The following is a 21909-nucleotide window of genomic DNA, read 5'->3' as shown; positions in this document are numbered from 1 at the left end:
TGTTGAGAAAGCATATATACAACATGGCAAACGCCTTATTGAAATTTCCGCAGAATTACTGCGGAACCGCAGAACTTTGCGCGACAAAATTCGCACCGTCTCTGAGGACTCGACCGTTGAGTTAAAATCACGAATGACCACGGTTATTGAGGCCACTAGTCGACTGTTGGACCAAAACTCTGACAGGGTAATTAAATATATTAATACTCGTTGTAATGTAATGAATGTACCTGGGCAGAATGTGGCACCCATAGAGGCATCTCTTCCCGCTAGGGACGTACCCCGGCCAGATGATGATGGAGTTGAGCTGATCTCCCATTATGGCGGTTCTGAATGCTCTGATGAGTACAGGCCCACCGATAGAGAAGGCAATCCAGAGGTCCTGGATCCTGCAGAGGAAAACAGTGACACAGAGCTCGATAATCAAATCAATGAGCTCTTTCCATCTGGAATTGATCTGCCTGTTAATCCGCAGGCTGGCGCTGCCTCTGAAGATCCAGTAGCCACGGCTCCCTGTGAGGGCATGTTAGCTCTCCAGAATGCTGTGGCTCCAGAGCCTCCAGCAGCTCCAGAAAATCCTACTCCCGCTGAACCCAATCCTGTGGATATCGTAGAAAGGGCCATGGCCGCAATCGAAGAACCTGCGAGTACCACATCAACCCGCAGAAGCCGGCGTGCAGGTCAACTGTGAGGGAATATTTCATATTCCCTCAGAGGGGGCAAGTGTGGTAATAAACACCCAAGTTTATGTATCCTTATCCCTGTTCACATTCCTATACTTCTCTGGCTGAGTCAGACCTCCACTTGTAACCGCCACCATACTCCATCCTGCTGTGTTGAGGGCTAGTTGATTGTTGCAGGCCAAAGAGTGAATACGCTTCCTCCCGTCTGCACTCGGTTAGATACAAGCCTATAAGTCTAGGCTGGCGGTATCTATATCTCCCACGTGTTCAAGTACGTCGTTTCTTACCTAACTAAGAAACAGGACGTCCAAGCCTTTAATATATATATCATAATAAATATATCCTATAATAATAATCCCATTAATCTGCCTATTTCTAACCAGTTTTATATGTTTAATAAATGTGTATTTTTTAGAAATACTTTGTTAGATTATTGATTATTAAATTGTATCGGAGCTACTCTATACTCGTATTCGCAGTCTGTCTGTACATCCCCTCATACGTCATAATTGTACATTCTATATCCGCGGAAAGCTGTTTATAATACGATGCGAGAAATAACTATTATTCAATTATTTAGGTCCCTAACCTTAAGAAGCCTAAATCTTGAAGGGTCCTAACCTTGCGGGACACTTATCCTTCGGTGCTATCTTGTACCCAATATTATTTCAAAATAAGGTTCTGTGATCGACTAGGTACTAGAAATGAAACTGCCTAAAAGAGCTATACCATTACTTTCAAAATAAAAATTATGAATATTTAAAATAAATATTTTATTTGTACTGGTTAAAGCCATAACAAAAGGAATAGTTATAGAGTAGCTGCGATATTTTTAATAATGCATTTAGATTTAATTTTTAAAATTATTTTGATTTGAATTAAACAAGGATGATAACATCCATAACTAGCTAAGTATCGAAATTTCACTTTACAGCGAAGCTTCTTTTAGGCCTAGGAAAAGTTTATAACTATGTTGGGGTGGGGGGGTGGAGTGCCTCTAACCTTCCAAGAACAATAGTCATTGAAAAAATAACCTTTTCTTTTAACATTAAAATTAAAGTAACTCTCACCCCAACCCCCTTTTTTACCTAAATCGCTATTAGTGTGAGAGGCCTCTGGGATGTAGCCACTAATTAAATATAAGATAAATATTTTTCTTAAGATATAAGACGATGAATTGATGATAAACATAATTACCCCTTCTGTATATTTAAGTTACTGATTGCAAAGTCTGACAGGTGTTTAAGATGTTATTGAGAATAGTTTTTACGAGAAATATGACTTAGATACCGTTTCCATTCAATTTAGATTTCGGAAAAAATTGGCGTACGGACGTACGGACGGATTTTCATGGTTATAGAGTAGCTACATGGAAAAGGTTAAGAAATGAAAAGCAGAGGGGTTATACAATAGAGCTTCATAATTAGACCATCTTAAACTCGGGGAGGGATGGTACATTGGACTGTGCATAATTATGGTACCACAAGTTTTATTAACACACTCTCCCATTCGCTAGCTTAGTGTCTTATTAGATTGTTGAAGCAGGACAATTATGCCAATAAAAAGCACAATAACGACAACATCTATTATAGAATTACACTAAATAGAAAATGTCTATTTCAAAATACAACTCCTTTTAAAATTTAAAAAAAAACAGTTCTTTATCAATTTTGCTTGAAGGGGTGGGGGGGGGGGGGGTGGGGATAAAAACCCGCACGCCACTGATTCCAATTCATTTCAAATCTATTAGTTTGAATATTAAAAAATGTTTTGAAGAAGAAAAAAATATGCTTTAATATTTGAAATGCTATTTTATAACAGAGGGTATTCATTGTTGTTAAATAGTATATTAAACCTAAAACTTTTACATGATTTAATTTCATTTAATACAATGTTCACCTCTCAGCAAAAAAAATGTAGTAAATTGTATACTAAAATGATGGAAAATAATTTTTTTTTCAAGAATCGGTTAAATTACCTATTAGGCCTCCAATTAAATCCGATTAGGTGCTAAATGTTTCGTCTCATAAGAGCCAACAAAATCCTTTGCTTTTATTTTTTATTTCGTGGAAAAAAATCTTAATAGCAATAATCTTTTTTTATTATCAGGTTTATACAGCTAATTTTTATAGAATGTTAATTTTCAACGTTTATGTAAATATATTTTTGTGTATATGACTACTAAATGAATGTAACCCTTAAGTCGAAATTTGGACTACCAATTACCTCCCCGCCCCCCAACACAAAAAATATTTTTACCCTTTGGTGAACTTTAAATTACTCAGTTTTAAATTGATTAACCCAAATAATGATAAATAATGTCACCCTTTTTGTAGATTATAATTATTGTTTGAAAAGTTTAAACACGCTTTTTTTGAACCAAACAATCAAAATTCAATAAAAAGTACCCACAATTTTTAAGTAAAAAGTTATAAAACTTTATGTACCAATATCGCAATCCTAACCTAACCTAACCTAAAAGAAGCATCTTAATTGTAAATTTTGAGTAATCTAAAAATCAAACTCTGTATGAATGGGGGAATGAATTAGTTGACTCGCTGACGAAGTAATGTATTTCCCCGTGTTGTTTCTTGTCGACGAAGTCTCTGGGAAATTTTTTTTTATCGGTGAGAACTTCCGTTGTTGTTTGGCTGTCACGTGATCATTTTACTTGTTTATACAACACGGTTGACATCAACCATAAAAGCGACATGTTTTAAATGGATGTACGGACTTCCTGGTAACGATTTTAGAGTTGCTAAGCTTTCCAAATCGTACCTAACTGTTATAGGAATCATCATGGAAAGTTTAATATCGATAGGACAATTCTAACATGTCTAAATCAACGAAAAGAGCTGTCCGTTTCGGACGTACGGACAGAACGATCATAATTATAGAAAAAAACGCTTGTAACAACTAGTTGCCTCGCCCATTACCTCTAGGGGCACTTTAGGAATGGGAAGGGAGGTCTACCCTCTTCTTTACATTTTAGTTTTAAAAAAGAAAATGTAAAAACTATAAATCTAAGGTGTTGTGAGCTTTGTTAACCCTTACAGATCGGGTTTTTCAATCTCATTTTTTTTGTAGGTAAGATGGAGAGCTGTAACTTCATGACTTTTTAAGTTTTTATAATTATTAGGATATCTGGTCTGTGTCGGTTGGGTAGCAAAATAAATTAGAAAAAATTCTAAATAAATCTTAATTTCTACATTATGACTTTTGTGTATAAGGTAGAAACCTAATTTTTTTTGGTGAATACTTAGATATCAATGACCATCTGAGAAAAGTGGTGTTATGACCGTTTGACCGCTCCCTGACCGACTTTATGACCGATTCTTGTCCGGCTTTTACTACAGACATATATCATGAATATCGTGGCTTCTATTACAGCTAGAGACCTATAATTTTTTTTGGTAAATCCTTGAGCAGTAATAAACAGATATAAATATTAATTTGCGCCGCCAACCGCCGTTTTACCGCCGTAACCGCCGAAAATGGCGGTTTCCGTTATTTGCCGTTTTTCGGCGATGATCAGAAAAAGTAATTTTTTTGTTTTGAAAAATAAAAGTTCGTCCTAAAATTTGGTCATCCTAGCTGCAAAATTGGCCGCTCTACAGCTGTTTTAAAATTTAGCGGCTGGCCGCTAAAAAGCGGCTAAGGAGCGGTCTGACTGCTATGACTAGAAAAAGTAATTTTCTCTAAAAATACACATGAACCACCAGAAAAAAAATTTACGTCTTTATCTGTACCAGGAGCCGAGATAGACGGGAGGGGTCTTGGAGCCCCCCCCCCGGCCCCCCCCCCCGATCTATTAAGGTGGGAATTGGGGCCCGATCTGTAAGGGTTAAAATAAGACAAAAAGTGGGATGTTATTTTGTTGTCTGGGTGGTGGACACACACCCCTAAATGTTCATAAACATATTACTATTTAGTAACACAGCCAATAAAATAACAAAATAAACATAAACTCTCAAACAATTAGAATTGAGAAGGCTTGAATAAAGCGAAATATATTTTCTACAAAGAAGTGTGTTCTTACTGTGTAGTTAGCTCTAGCCGCGCGTTTTTTGAAAATAACAAAAGTTTTGCTGTACGTCCACCCGTCTCTAACAAAAATTTACAATATGTGTTTTGTTTATTGCTGCGCTACTCATGGATAAAATTATCATTGTTCATTAATGTCGATTCTAGTTAAGATTATTCCATGTTTTATTCATTTTACAACGGAACCAGAAAGGTTAAAATTATTCTATATAGAATGCGTGGATATTGTGACAGGGGAATTTCGTCGTCAATTTTGGTTGCTGATACAGTCCTCATATATTGGTCAGTACATTCCTCCATGGTCAGAGGGTAAAGTCATAAGGGAGGGAAGGAGGATATCGTTATATTAACCAGCTGGGAGAAATATTTTATCAGAGTATGCGAGAATCGCTCTCATTATCCACGTATTATATATCCATTATTAAAATTAAGGCAATGATTTTTCCTGGGAAAATTATAAAAATTACAAGGATCACAATGTTCATTAATGGAAGCTTAATCCTTAATTAAAAGTAAAAGGATGTATGTCTGTGTGTACCAAAGGATCTCGCTAACCCCTGGACCAATATAATTCTTCTTTACAGTGTAGGTTTATAACTATTTTGAGGGAGGGTACCACCTTCCTCCCAAGAGATATCACCATTAGATAAAGAGTCGATCAAATCAAATTTTTGCTGTCAATCATGTTAAAAAGAAGAAAGTTTAGAGATATTTTTAATGAAAACATTATGTTGTTATCCTTGTTTTTTATACAAGAAATATTTTGTATTTTATATTATATTTATATTTATATCATTAATGATATATTTAATATATACATTTATTTTATAATTGTTCTGGAAACAATTTGTAATGTCGAAATGAATAGAAGCAGCTTATAGTGCCTATAAAAAATTACCTCAAACAATAAAAATGACTAATGATAGGCCAGTATATATTTTAATTGACCAATGGTAAATGTATACTGGCCAATCATTGATTATTTGTATTGTATGACGTCATTTTTTATAGGCACTATAAGCTGCTTTGAATAAATATGTAAAATTCATATTTTGTTTGTGAGTTAACCTCTTATATTTTTAGGTATGTTTTTTACTATTTCTTTAAATCACTCCGCTAGTAAGTAATGGTTTTTTCTTGTCTATATAATTTAATTTCTTTACTGGATTTTTACCAGGCCTCAGAAGCCGTTCATTAGCTGCCACAAATGAAAACCTGTTTGGATAAAATAAACTTAACATATAAATTATTGTATGAGGGACAGGTTTAGTCAAACATTCAGCTTATTTTGATAATTATTAAATATTTTTTTCCCTGCAACATTTATATAACCCTGATATAACCTATAGAGGACGATTGTCGTACTATTTTCTTTTTGCTCTTGTTTTGTTTTGATTTTTTGAATTTCTCTGCCTATAATTATTTATGTACCTTTGCTGTCAAGGATAAAGACTATTTTGATAAATTCACTGGAGTCAAACAATAGTCTTTTCTTCCACGGATCTAAAGGGATAAGACAATGGCCGATAAATTGATGTACATCCCTAATGTTGATACAGTGATTAAAATTACGTGCTTTTAACGTTTTAACACTGAACTTAATGAAACAACCAATCACAATTCACTGAACTCCGCAAAGTCATTATGCTAACGAATAAAAAACATTGTTATAAAACTTAGGGGACTAGTGTAATAAACAGCCCATCTCTCTCTCTCTCTCTCTCTCTCTCTCTCTCACACACACTCACTCACTCACTCTCTCTCTCTCTCTCTCTCTCTCTCTCTCTCTCTCTCTCTCTCTCTCTCTCTCTCTCTCTCTCTCTCTTTCTCTCTCTCTCACACACTCACTCTCTTTCTCTCTCTCTGCTTTATCATAGTATTCATATAGAAATATATTTCGGGGAACATGGCACCCTTTTCCGTCTAAATGACAAAAATCATAAACTTTTTAATACTTCCTATATTGGATTAAGCTTTTTAACGACCTAGTTGTTTTCATATCTAAGGTATGCAAGCCTGAAAAAATCTACATTTTGACTGTAACACATAGTTACCAAAATTGACAAGAAATTTCTTGTTTATTGACTATTTTTTTGTGTGTTTAATTATCTATATCTTTATTCTTGATAAAATGAAAGGTTGACTTTTTATTTGTATTTGGCAATAGCAATTATCTTTGAGATGGACCATACCTACATAATACAACTTTCCCTGTAATCTAATATTTTTTAAGTAGCACAGTTCTTCTAGAATTAGGTATGTCCGTCGGTATGAATTTAGATTTTGAGATATTTCTTTAATAATTTTTGTAGATTTTTGATACTATTTTGGAAGATTTTTTGCTAAAATAATTTTGTTGCTTTAACAAGAACCTAACTCAGTTTGTGTGATTATTTTATCTGAATCATATTTTATGTAATTTTACTATATAACTGTTTTTAGTAGCGAAGCTACTCTATAATTCACTTTGTCCGTCCGTCCGTCCGTCCGTCCGTCAGTCCGTCAGTCCGTAACGCTATGGGGGAAATGGGATTTACTCAGCTCCTATAAAAGATAGAAAGCTGAAATTTTTTGACAACATTCCCATCATTAAGGAGCACAATTAACTATAAAACATCAATTGCGGTCGGACGGCTTTTTAGCAGGTTTTAGGCTATTTTTTTATTTTCCACATTTTTCCTCATATCTTAGGTGTTTATGGTCCGATTTTCAAAATTTTTTCAGTTAGATGTATCAAAATTAAATTTTCCGTCGTTTGGAGAATCAACAATGACGGACAGACTGCATTTTTGCAGGTTTTTGGCTATTTTTATATTTTTTACATTTTCCCCCATATCTTTGGTGTTTATGGCCCGATTTTCAAACTTTTTTCAGTTCAAGATATCAAAATAAAATTTCCCATCATTTGATGAAAACAACAATGACGGTTAGACTGCCTTTTGCAGGTTTTTGGCTATTTTTTATATTTTTTACATTATCCCCCATATCTTTGGTGTTTATGGACCGATTTTCAAAATTTTTTCAGTTAAAGATATCAAAACTAAATTTACGGTCATTTGAAGAAATCAACAATGACGGTCAGACTGCCCTTTTTGCAGGTTTTTGGCTATTTTTATATTTTTTACATTTTCCCCCATATCTTTGGTGTTTATTAATCGATTTTCAATTTTTTTTCAGTGAAAGATATCAAAATTAAATTTCCCGTCGTTTGAAGAAAACAACAATGACCGTCAGTCCCATCCTCGAAATGTTGTGCTTCGCTACTTATGGATGTTGTCATCCTTGTTATTTATATACTTATTGATAGCTCACCTACCCTATTAAGTGGAAATTTATAATTACACCTATAATTAAAACTTATAGAAAGCTTCTAAAGATTCATATAAAGAAAAAGTATAGAGGGGTCATCAGCTATATGTAACTCTGCCCACTGGGTTAGAACTCTATACCGATTTTGTATTGGGTTTTTGAAATCAACACTTCGATACTATAAACACAACCGAATCCATACAAAAAAACCCAGAAAGCAAAGTAGACGAAAACGGACTCCACCACTTGGGCTAGATAGATGTCTGGATTTAGCATCAATACTTATACATTTTTAAAAAAAAACTGTAACTGTTACATTATAGAACGTTCCTTATCCCTGTATCTTACGTAATTACTATATCAGATATCAGATATTAGATACAAGATAAAACAATAAATATATTATCCTAAATGGTTAATTAGACACAATAATTCGTTCAACCAAAAAAAGGAATTTTTAACAAAGGAGGAAAACAATTGAGAGGAAAGGGGTTAAATAAATGTAAGTCCCTATCCGAGGACCCTGTGCCGAATTTGGTCTTTGAAAATCAACCTCTAGCGATCCAGTTTATAGATTTATTCCCTTAAATGAAACTTATTATAATAAATTTCACAATGATTACTTATTATGTGAATAAAAAAAGAATTAGCACAATGTGTACACTCTCTAACCAATAACATGGTCAGATTGTCCCTGCACTGTGTTTCTATTGGTCCATTAATTGATTGGGTATCTAGACGTTCTATATTTCTTGATAAAACAATCATCTCGCTGCAATTTTCAAATACACACAATTTAACAAATCAAGGTTGCCGTATTGACCATATTACAACCTCTAATTATAAACGTAGATATATTTTAAAAAAAGAATTTCTAAATGGACATTGCCTTTATATAATTTTTGATTTGCTTAAGCTCATATGTCATTTATTTAAGTTCTTTTACTTTTAATGTACTAACGGCCATATATTAATATTATGGGCAAATTTATTTCAGTCTAAAAAGGGGGAGGAATAATAATCAAAAAGAAGAAACTTTTTTGATTCAGCGGTTAGTAATATATAGACGGACAGATAGATAACGTTCTAATTTCTTTATAGATTTTAAAAATAAATGTTGTTTTTAGCTGGCAGAAAAGGTAAATACAAACTAGATTTTCTAGAGCAAACTATTTTACTCTATATCACTTTAATATTTTGATGTAAAAACTTTGATACTATTAGGTGTGCATATTATAATGTTAGCTAAATCGATAAATAATTACTTGGATGTTGCACCAGATTTTCATGTACTCTAATAAAGTGATACTAGCAGCTGGCTAAAATAACGATAGCCCTCAAACACACCCTTTTCCCATACCCCCTTCTCCTATTGGATGAATGAACAATAAATTAGGTCCATGATAGCAACTTAAATTGACGATAAATTTACCCCTGGCAATATATCCGCGTATTGCATATCCATTGTTATTAGTTATAATATTTAATAATCCCTTTGATCTTATGATCTTTAACTGCAGACGGATTTTTAGTATGATTTTTAAACTCAAAATCTTTTTACATAAAGTAGTAAGGTTTTTTTTATAATATTTTGGGGAAGTTTCATATAGGTCCATATATAGTTTTAGGCTATTTAATTTTCTCTTCTGCTCCATTCCTAATTTAATACAGAGCCCCTAGTAGCAATGACAACCGACGGACCACGTAATTCATATACTAAATGCCCACTGGTACTGGGAATCACCACCAAAAAAATTCAGGTTTCCGTCCTTAAAAGCAGAAGAAAAATTAACTTTTCCCTCATGGCGTTTCAGACGAATGGACTGACAGACAAAGTTAATTATAAATTAGCTTGGCAACAAGTAGTATATATTTATTTCAATATACAAATCCTTTTATCTAAATTGAAATGTAAAGCAATGTTCACTTAACCTGAGCTAAATTTAGTCTGACTTTCATCTATTCTCACTATCACGAAATATTTCAACTTGGTGATACAAATTTTAAAATAATAATCCAGCTAAACAAGGATAACACCATCCACAATGGAAACTCAATATTTTTTTTCACTTTACAGATACCTAATCAAGTTAAAAAAAAAGACATATTAACTAAATAAAAAAGCTTAAAACTATCCCAAAACTAGTAGTTTAAAACCATTAAAGGACCTATGTAAAGCTTTCCAAAATTATAGAACCTAATCGGTTCAGTAGTTATTGAGATCTTTAGCTTCAGACAAAAAACCTTACTATTCTATACAATAGGATAATATTAGTACAAAGTTTACTATTAATTTGGCTATTTTAAATGTCCACATTTAAGTTGAGTGCAATTTAATTTCAGTTTTTTTGTAGCACCGCAAAGTTAAGAATCTTACTTTAAAAAGATAACATCAATCGAATTAAAAAGGCTTAGGACGATTTTTGATCTAGTTTGAAACTATAGTATAACAGCTAAATTTCTATGTAAGTTAGCCTGTTAAGTTACTGTAACGTTACTTAAAATGACTGACTTTAGGAAAATGCCTTAAGAAAGATGATACACATTTATTTCAAACAGAAAAATTGCAAATGATAAACAAGGATGACAACAATCAAACATTGAGTAAATGTATGTTATACAGTGCATATGGTTTTCCTTTACAGTGAAGCTTACTATGTATGTAGGTCATGGGAAAGTTGATAATTATTTTTGGAGAGGATATCTTCACCCTGAAAATCACCTCTGGAACCTCACCCCCTCAATTTTCAAAAATTCTTATTATAAATTAATTGGTTTATGGATGGTCAACTTACCCCCCTTTGCATTTCCTTAAGTGCCCCTAGAGAAACATTTTTAAAAACAAAAAGGTTTGACATTTTGATTGGCTTTATTAGATTCCAAAATGTATTTCATAAATCATTTATAACTAAATTGAATTCAAAACAAATTTCTACTTTGCTTATAGCAAAATATAGAATTTTATTGATGGCCTAAAAGTGACCTAAAAAACAGCCACCGGCATTTTTTTCACTTAGAAATGATAAAAATTAATGAAGAAATCAATCAGAACGTTTTCATAAACCAACCAATAATACTTTATGGTAAATAAGCTTAGTGTACATGTCCCAATGTGATAATCAAGTTCTTTAAAACGGCTTTAATTGTTTACATTGGGTCAACTTAAAAATTCTCCTTTCTTAGAAAAAACAACTATCTAAAAAGAAGTCCTTATCTTTAATAAAAACAAGCATTAATAGCGAAATAAAAAGCGAAGCTCTGAAATCAACAAACTTAGAATAGCAAGCACTTTTAGAGTGAAAAACTTGATAAGTTAATAAGCAGAATATTGATTCAAAGGAATGAACAGATTTGTTTACATTTTTTCTCTCCAAAATTACTTAAATAATTAAACTGTATAAGGACATACTTACTTTTTTGGACTTGATTATAGAGATACTTCGCTTACAAATTTTATCTTGTTGTCCTAGGAGTCACTGTTCCAAGAAACCAGATGAAAAAGATAATTATATCATACAAAGAATTGTTGTATAAAAAGTTAAAGATTAGCATGTTTTAAATTGACAGTCATAGAGTTGCTACGCTTTCTAAACCGTACCTAATTGTTACAGGATTCATCATCCCAAGTTTGAAATCGATAGGACAATTATAACAAACAAAAATTGACGTAACAAGCTTTCTGTGACGGACGTACATACTACATACAGACCCTAATTGTGGAAAGCTACGCTTTTTGAAAAAGATACACAAAACCGCATTTGCACTCAGGTCTAACTGTAGAATATAACCTAAAGACTATAATCTTACTTTATTATATACAACTCAAATTTTATAAAAATAGGATAGTATATTTGCGACAAAAGATGAATTTGCAGGCAAATTTTCAAATTCAGATCAAAAAAGTTGTGTTGTTATTGTGTTGCCCCATTGTCTTCGCGCAATTTTACAACAAAAAAACAAGTATATATATGATCATAAAAAGCGCAGCAAAATCAATCAATCAATTTGTTTCAATAAGTTTCAAAAAAAGTTGTTTCCCATTTACAGAAATTGGAGCTTTTACACAAAGAGTGTCTGTTGATTACTGTTGCCCTCATACCCATTATTTTCCTATACGTTGTCGTGCAGTGGCCTAAACTTGCGGAGGTACCACCCTTATTATTATGAGGAGGGGGAGGGGGGGGGGGGGGTTTAGCAGGGCACTTTGTGTGAAAGGCCGTAAAATTACTATTTGTACAAAAAGTCTTTTGTAACAATTAAATCAATTGTTTATAACGGATGGTCGGATGGACATGTTGAATTAAAGAGTAGCTTCGCTGACAAAAATGATGTTTTCAATGCCTTTACATATGTTTGTATGCATGTGTCATCTTTGAGAGCTTTCAAAAGCAAAACTTCTGGATATTTCACTCATGTTTTTCGGCTTGTTTTGGAGTGAGTCAAAAGTAAATCTTCTCAAAAATGTACTATTACCCTAAAACCTTTAGAAACCTCAGGTAAACTTTATCATTGGGGTAAAAATTAGGATTTTAACCCTTTCTAATTTATGAAATATGAAATTTATGAAATAGCCGGGGATTTTGAGATTTTGTACTCCTCTCTGCCTTAGAAAAAGGGTAGTCGTTGATTTAATACTACGTCATCAACAAACTTTTTATTTTGATGGGGGAAAAATTAAGGGCTTCAAAGGTGTGAGGGGGGTAAACACCCCTTTACCCCACACTTTGACGTCTCTGTTGTCAAGAATGTTTTTCGCTACTATCTATCTAAACTGCCCTTGTTTTATATCTATTTTGATCAGTATATTGTAAGGTTATATACAATGCATCGTAAACTGTTACATTTTATATTCAATTTGTTGTGGGAATATTTTTAATAGCTAAGCTTTTACATATTTAAGGTCTGTCCGTCTGTAACGGTATCTTTATCATTAGTTAAATCATGTTAGAAATGTCCTACCTCTTTCTAACTTGGCAAATAAATCATAAAAAAGCGCAGCAACTCATTAATCACCACCAGAAAGTTCTTAGGTTCCCTTAAAACATGAATGTTTTTTAAGGATAAAAATATATTCGAGAAAAAAATCACGAAACTTTTTTGATACATGACTGATAGACTGATGGACAAATTAAAATACATACTGAATGATCATTCGTATGGGGAATCTTACCAAATAAAAATCATCTGTCTATCGTAAGCTACGGACTGACTGACGGACGGACAAGGTGAATTATAGAAGTGCTTCGCTACTAAAAAGATAACCTTATTCATCATTTTGTCTGATAATTGAACGGAAAGACAAACTTGAAAAAAACATGAAAAATATGAAAAAAATACAAAATGTTCTTGAAACGTGAAAAGCCGAAGTGATTAAGGATATCAGAAACTCATTTACTTCCGTCAAGGAGGTTTTACCAAAGGTTTTAAATTTGGTAGTGGGACAAAGTGTCTCAAAATTCAGCTATGTGACGTCAGAAATATTAGGGATTATCCATCTCTTTATTAGGGGTTTTCTTTCTGCCTCGTTTTTATGACGTCATATGGCTGATTTTGTTCCTTTCTAAATTCCCAGTTCTAGTTTTCTAAACTTTATGAAATGATCCTTTATTTCCCCCCTTGTAACAATTATATTTGTTGGTAGATCTTTTTATAAATTATATCAGCCTATTAGGAGCGAAGTGACTCTTAATATTTGTATGTTGTATTAGGAAATGCGTCCCTTTTGAGTTTGTAGTTTTAACAAGGATGTCAACATCCATAAAAGCTAAGCTTTGAAACGGTAGGACAAACAAACATTAACACTTGTGATCAGATGAATAGGATAATTTCATCATACAAAAAGTTGTTGTCAAAAAAGTCAATAAATCAGCAGGTTTTAAATGACCGTGGTAATGATTATTTAGTTGGTACGCTCTTTAAATTGTACCTTACTGTTATAGGAATCGTCATGCAAAGTTTGAAATCAATAGGACAATTCTAACATGTATAAATTAACGAAAATAACTAACTTTTACAGACAAACGGACGGACCGACTCTAATTATAGAAAAGGTTCGTTTTTAAAAAGAATAATAAAGATTTTTTTTTGCTACATATGTTTTTAAAGATAATTAGTCTGCCAAAATGATGAAAGCTTTAAGAGGGTTCTAAAATGCTAACTATAAATGTTATCATTTTTGTTAAGTATATGAGATTGTTATAAAAAAAGTTAAGACAAACTAATTATAAATGTACAGTGGGTTGTATATAAAGTCCTCCTCCTTATGCACTATTTATGGATTTATATTTTCTTGTAATACATATAGGCAGGGAGGGGACATTAGAACGTAAATTACACTAGTACAACAACTTCCTCTTATTTGTTGTTTCAATAACTTTGGGCACTTTTTAAATTTTGATTGGTGTTTAATAAACTTTTTGACCAATAATTCCAATCTTTTTATTATATGTGATTTTTATGTCTATTGTCTTATCCCTTAAGATCCCTGTTCATTATTAATTGACAAAATAATTAGAACGTTGCAGGGGTTGATGTAATTTAAGAGGGGTGTTAGTTCAGTTAATTAAGATAGAAGGCAACAATAAAAATGTTACTTATAAAACAAGAATGACAACATCCATAAAAGCGAAGCTCTGAAACGGTAGGACAAACGGACATTAACACTTGTATAATGTCAGAACTGAATAATCAGAATATAAATGTATAAGAATCGAAGCAAAATTGTAAGTAAAATTGTTGAAAAACTGCTTGATACAGAATAATGTTTATGGACATACTTACAACTTTAGGACTTGATTATATAGATGCTTCGCTTATAAAATTGTACTTTGTTGTCCCAGGAATCAGTATACCAAAAATCAGATCAATCGGATTATTATATCACATAAAAATTAGTTGTTAAAAAAGTAAAAAAATCAACATGTTTAAAATGGACGTACGGACATTCTGGTAATGATTATAGAGTTGCTACGCTTTCTTAATCGTACCTAACTACTATAGAAATCACCATGCAAAGTTTGAAATCAATAGGACAATTCTAACAACGTTTAAACTTTTCCTCCAACGATTTTAATATTCTTAGAGTTATTTTTCATCAAAATTAAGAGAAAATTCATTTATCTTCATTTATGCAATTTACTGTGTCTGCAACGCCATGGATAAATGTGATTTTCTCGCCTGCTTTTTGAGATAGAGAGATTATTTTTTTGTAACAATTTATTTTCCTAATGAGGAGAGCATCTTATGCTAGTTTTTTTACAACAACTAAACATCTGCTCTATAAATCAATTTCTCGTATTTATTCGAATCCGGTGGATAGGAACCGGTTCTCATCCATACGAAGAAACTATGTCTAGCATCTTATTATATCCGCGGAAAGCCGTTTATAATACGATGAAAGAAATAACTATTCTCCGTTTGTCCATCTATGATTTTTTTGTGTTTCTTTACTTGTGAATGTTTTCATTCTTCAATAAAATTTTGAACAAAATAATAAAAAATTATATTCTCAATATAATGCATTTAATTTTTATTCATAAGTTAGAGAAGTTTTACCGAAGCCGTTCCTAATTATTGGGGCATAAGTTAAAAAGGCCATTTTAGCCATGTTTTAAAAACCATGATATTTTCTTGGCATGGCTTTTAAATGCTACAGGGAATATTGTTCTTTCCTAGATATGGAAGTAATATAATGTCTCTGTGTTTGTCTGTTATAAAAACTACTGAATCTATATGGTTCTCCTTTACAGTAAAACTTCTTATAGGTCAAGGGAAGGCTTTAAACTCTAGCGGAAGATGGTGCTCCCATGAGAAATTGCATTTGGATGTGAAGCCGCTAGAATATGATTATATAATAGGATGTCCGTCTGTATGTATGTTTTTCAATATGACAAATTGTTCAAATTTCTTAACATTATTTTATTTGGGGAAAAGCATATTTATGTCCTTATTTTTTGGCATAAATCTTAAAGAACTCTAATAACTCTTTATCTTAAATAATAAGTGTTTTTGGCCTATTTTTACCCGGGATCTGAAGGGATAAGACAATTGATCCTAAATTATGATAGACCAAATTGCCCTTTTAAATCAAAAAGATTAAAATAATTCGTTGAAAAGTTGAATACTTCTAATTTAGCCAACCAATTACGATTTAGTAAAAAATCCTCAAAGTTTTTAATCCAACAAATAAAAGAACGTGTTTTTAAAACTTTATAATTTTCAGTCTACTCTGCCTCTCGTATTGAGAATCATGAAATAAAAAATCATTAAATAAATTAGGCAATGATTTTTATTTAATGATTATTTTATTTTTACGGATAACTTTATTAAATAGAAGTTTTGTAACTAATCTCACATACAATGTATGTAAAATTTAATGTGTTTTTCACTATACTATTTATGGGAGAGCCTACCAAAAAAAAATCGCACATAATAGGGGAAGCTACGACATGAATAAAAATATATTTTTCATGCTTTTATAGCCAATATATCTGTTTCAATATACCGTTGGCAAAGTGGTTAAACACATGTTGCTAAATTTAATACTTGGTTTGGTGAACTTGTTCTATTCGTATAAAACAATATTGGTTACAAAATAACTAAAAATTACATCCTGAATTTTTATATTATCCAGGATGATAAACAAAATCACACTTCAAATAACATTGGTTGGAAAGTTTGGACACTACTAGTTAGGTAACAAGCAATCAAATTTAATATGAGTACCCAAGGTCTTTGAGCAAATGAATGAGCAATCAATTTGGGTACCAGTGTTAATTTTAATTCTAATGTCCCCCCCCCCCTGATATGCCATTAATTGTTCTTTTGATTTTAGGTAAGTTTTTGTCCTAAACAGCATTAAAGCTGCCCCTGACCAATATCAAATATCCCCTAGAACGAACCGATTGATTCAGAAGTTTTCGAGATCTCAATGAACAACAATAAATAAATCTAAGTATACATAAAAGAATATAGCTATTTTTATAAATTGCAAACCCATCGACATATCCATCCGTTTAAAAGATCTTACCGTACAAACACACATACTTTTTTAGTAACAAAGATACTCTTTAATTCCAAATTTGTGATAGTTTGTAATGTTTAAGGGAAGCATGAACTTTTTAGCTACTATTTTTTTTTGAGGGGGGAGGGGGGAGTGGGAGTCCATCCCCCAAGAAAATGAGTTGAGCCCAAGCGGTTCAGCGGTTACCGATATCTTAGATTTCAGACAGACAGACATTGTTCTACTTTGTCTGTCGGTATATCGATCATGCCATAAATGAAATACAATTTCTTTAAGATAAATATGATATACTTGAGTGTACATACTTTGTTATAGCTAACTTTATGCCTATAGTATATCTTTTTCAATTTCCTCAATAAAGACATACTAAACAAATAATAACATCTCAAGGAGGGGATAGGAAAATAGACGATAAAAATTAAAAAGCATTTGTGTTAAAATCTGATTAATCAATTAATTTCTTATGAGAAAAATGGAGCATTCTGTCCACCTACAATTTAAATGGTTTATGCTTTTAGGGCATTTATTTAGCATTATGCTCAAAAATTTATAAAAAAACAGTTTAACAATTATTGAGACCTTTTAATCAATTTATAATACTTATATATTCAGTAATTTATTCACAATACCTGCAAAAATTCATTAGCTTGTTATCGATGTAATCCAACAGACTAAGTTTTATATTTTTGGAAAGCTTCACATAGGTCCCGGGAATTTTTTGGACTATTTTATTCTCAAATTTCAGTCTTAGGTTGGTTTAATGCCCTCCTTCCCCAAGATGCTAAGAGCGCATCCAATATTGTAGTATAAATGCATAATATTTATATAAAAACATAATAATGTGATAAATAAACATCAACAAGTTTAGATAAAGGCCAATATAATTGTTTGAATTACGCATCCATGCGTAAAACATGAGTGTTTGTGTCTAAATATTGATATAAGTATAATATTAATATTTTGTCGTCTCTATAAAGACAAGAGTGACATCATCCATAAAGGCAAAGCTATGAAACAATAGGACAACCGAACATAAGAGTGTCAGAACTGAATGAGCAGAATATATATAAATACGTAAGTCTTATCAAATTTGTAAGTAAATTTGTTGCAATATAGGACATTGTAATATTTTAGGACTTGATTATACAGATGATTCGCCTATAACATTGTACTTTGTTGTCCTCACTACTACAGGAATCACCATGCTAGGTTTAAAAGGTTTGAAATCAATAGGAAAATTTTAACATGTTTGATTTAACTATAAGAACTATCTGTTAAGGATGGACAGACGGACCGACCCTAATTACTTTTAAAAATAGGAAAAGGCCCAAATTTTCAGCGGATATTTATCTGTTTTGAAGCCATACTGGAAACTTATATTTATAAATGTAATTATATAATAAATATAAGTGTATGGCCTAATTTATAATGATTCTAATTTACAAAACAATCGAGATTTTAAATGAACAATTATCTGCTAATTATCACCTCTATAATTAGATGAAATAATGGTGGGAGTTAAAACATTTCCAGCATGGCTTCAAAACCGATTAATATCCACTGGATTATAACTGGTTCGGAGCCATAATGAAAATTCATAGATCGTCTATAGAAGAAAGGGTAATTTTGTTTATCATAATTGGGGAGAAAAATTTATTCATCGTTCATATCAGCATATCTGAGCAGGATCTTTAAATCATTTTAGTGGTGAGCCAGATCGGGGTGCGCCGAATTTCAGCCAATCACAGCGCGGCATTTAATAAAATGCTGTGCTCTTATTGGTGGAAAGATGGCTCACCCCGATCTGGCTCACCACTAAAATGATTTAAAGATCCAGCTCAGAATATACAGACATACAAAACAAAATTATTGTGTAACAGCTTACTGTATCTTTGCGTTTCATAATTAGCAGATCAAAAGGGATATTAGATACTCTTTTTTTGTGTGTGTATTGTGTTTGTGTATGTGTGTGTGTGTGTGTGTGTGTGTGTGTGTGTGTGTGTGTGTGTGTGTGTGTGTGTGTGTGTGTTTAAATGGTTTATGATATAATCAGATAGGTATTATTATAGACACTCAATCAGTAGTGTGCATAAAAAGCAACTAATTTTATCTGAGAAAAAATGTAAAAATTTAAAAAAATCTTTTCTAGAAATAAACCTACTTTTGATAAAAAACAACATTTATAAAAGCGAGGCTCTGAAACCAGACGGTAAAACAAACAAACATGAAGAGTTGTAGAGTGTCATAACTTAATAATCATAATAGTAATTTATAAATAAAAACAAAATTTTTAAAATTTAGGATACTGTGGACAAAATTACATTTTTTTGACTTAATTAAAGTGATGCTTTGCTTGAAATATTGTTCCTTGTTGTCCTAATAATCATTGTTTCAAAAATCAGATTAATAGGAAAATTATCATACAATAAAGTCAGCATGTTTTAGGAAGGACGTAAGGATTTTCTGTTAACATTCAAAGAGTGGTTACGCTTTCTTAATTGTACCTGACTGTTACAGGAGTAACCATGCAAAATTTTAAATTGATGGGACAATTCTAATCTGCCTAAATGTACGAAAAAAGCTACCGACCCTAACCATAGTAAAACTTCGATTAAAAATAATATTGGTTGTAAGGTCTGAACTAGCTACTCAATCATAAGAGGCTAAGATAATCAAAACTAATACTTTAAACAGCCATGCTCTACCCCACGGAGGAGGGGACATTGATTTTTAATTATAATGGTACCCAAAGTTTTATAACCATGTTTTCTTATTAATTGGTTTAAAAACTTAAAGTACTTTTTAAAATTTTGAATGGTTGGTTCAAAACAAGCAATGTTCAAACTTTCCAACCAATAAATTTCATATAGAGGAGGGGTAATTTTGTTTATTATCATTGAAGATGTATGTAAATTAATATCCATTGTTTTATCCCTTAAGATCCCTGGCACTACCCCCATATCATATAATCTATCAAATTATCTATCTATGTATGTAATTATCCATCTATCTATATCTGCTTTAAATAGCCATATAATCTATCAAATTTAACATATAGGATTATTAAACAGTAGGAACAGAGTATTAGAGAGTATTGAGAAACGCCTTTTATTTAATTGATTTTGTATTTTATTTGGAAAGGAGTAAAATGAACGTTATTTTGGTATCAAAATTATAATTTTTTACCTCAAAAAGTTTAAGTGTTTTTAATATACATAATTTTTTATAATTTTATTATTTCTATATGTCATATACCTGCGGTGCCCTAATCAAATATAACCTAACCTAACCTTAGCTAAAGTATAGTAGAAAATCTATTCCGCCCCCTTCCCCCTTTATATTGGGTACCGGGTAGTCTGGCATAGTTAAGGCACCGCAGGTGTAAGCCCTGCAGGCATAGAAAAAAATGCTCTCCTCTTATTTTCAGTTTCGAAAAATAAGGGGTGGGGGTTCAATGCTAAACTGACAATTTGTGGGAAATCACCCCCAAAATCTCTTTATGCACCTGGAGCCTACTTGCCATAAATAGAATGTTAACATTGAATATTATTTTGTTAACTCATATTTCTACCTAAAGGCATGGGACTACAAAAACAAGGCTGCTACATCTCAGGAATCTTAAGGGATAAGACAATGGATGATAAAGAGAGGGGTAGAATCCGTAAAGGTGTGTGTTTTAAGGCTTAAAAATAGTAGTAGAACGATAATATTCACTAAATATGTATATTTCTTATTGAAAAGAACTTTAGACAAAATTTTTATCGTTCTACTACTGTTTTTTAAAAACAATGATGACAACATTCATAAGTAGGGAAATGAAAAGGCATGAAGGGAAAAACTGACAAAGTTAGTTTTAGATTAAATGTTTTCAGTGATTTAATGAGATAGAAGTATGTGATAAAAATAAATTATGTCTAGCATGTCCAGCTAAAAAATCACTTTTTCCCCTAGAATGTTACTGAGGGACGGACGAACGGACAGATTGTAAGATAATAAGTTTTTGTTGTGAAAGTAAATACTCTTAACAAATTTTACTCTTAATATCTAAACTGCAGTAGAGTAATCCTTGGTATAAAGCCTTAACAACAAAATTCGCAGTCGCACAAGGATAACAATTTTCATAAGTAGCGGAGATTTAGTATATAGTAGAAACATGACGGACTAAATTTTTAGTCATGCAGCTGTTTTTCAGTACAGGGAGGGGGGTGACATTGGAATATAAATTTAACTTCTTCAAAAAAATAATAAAACCTGAAATATTCAGGGATCTTTGGGACAAGACATATGAGGATACAAATGTAAATACCCAATCATGATAAACAAAATTATTCTTTTGTTCATTAAAACTTTTAAGTGAAACGTTTGGACACTCAACTTAAGTGACGAAGCCCAATCTGCACCACTTTTGCACCACTTTTAATTCTTGTGACGTCATATAAATGAGAGAGATGGGATGAGAAGTGGGAAAGAAAACCCCTAAAATGAGACGGAGAGTCCCTTGTTTTTATGACGTCATAGGAATCAAAAAGTGGTACAGATTGGGCTTCGTCAACTTAAGTCAACGAACAGGAAAACGTTAATTAAAAACTTTGGGTACTACTGTAATTAAAAGTCCACTGTCTAATGTCCCTCCCTCCCTGAAAATATTTTAAAAGAAGGGGCGGCGTCATAATATCCTCGGGGACAATGTGGGCGAGAAAACAATGTAAACCTCTTACAAGAAAAACATAAATTTTAAGTAAATTGCTACTTAAAAATATTTAGAATTATGTTGAAAATAAGCCATTATAAACCTTCTATTCTGCTCATTGTAGATAAATTAAAAATATTAAATCTTAAATTCTTTTCAAT

General features: G+C 32.1%; 2 protein-coding genes across 5 annotated transcripts in view; both read left to right on the top strand.

The window, feature by feature from the left end:
- Positions 1-21909, top strand: part of LOC145332239 (sorting nexin lst-4-like) — a 491682-nt gene that overhangs the window by 142495 nt on the left and 327278 nt on the right. The gene's annotated exons all lie outside the window — the stretch shown is intronic.
- The window catches only part of LOC145331526 (uncharacterized), a 167294-nt gene that overhangs the window by 76689 nt on the left and 68696 nt on the right, over positions 1-21909 (top strand). The window lies entirely within an intron of this gene.

This window comes from Acartia tonsa, chromosome 11, assembly GCF_053477335.1.
Source record: "Acartia tonsa isolate MP-2025a chromosome 11, ASM5347733v1, whole genome shotgun sequence".
Classification (NCBI taxonomy): domain Eukaryota; kingdom Metazoa; phylum Arthropoda; class Copepoda; order Calanoida; family Acartiidae; genus Acartia; species Acartia tonsa.
This window is presented reverse-complemented; position numbering and strand designations above follow the sequence as displayed.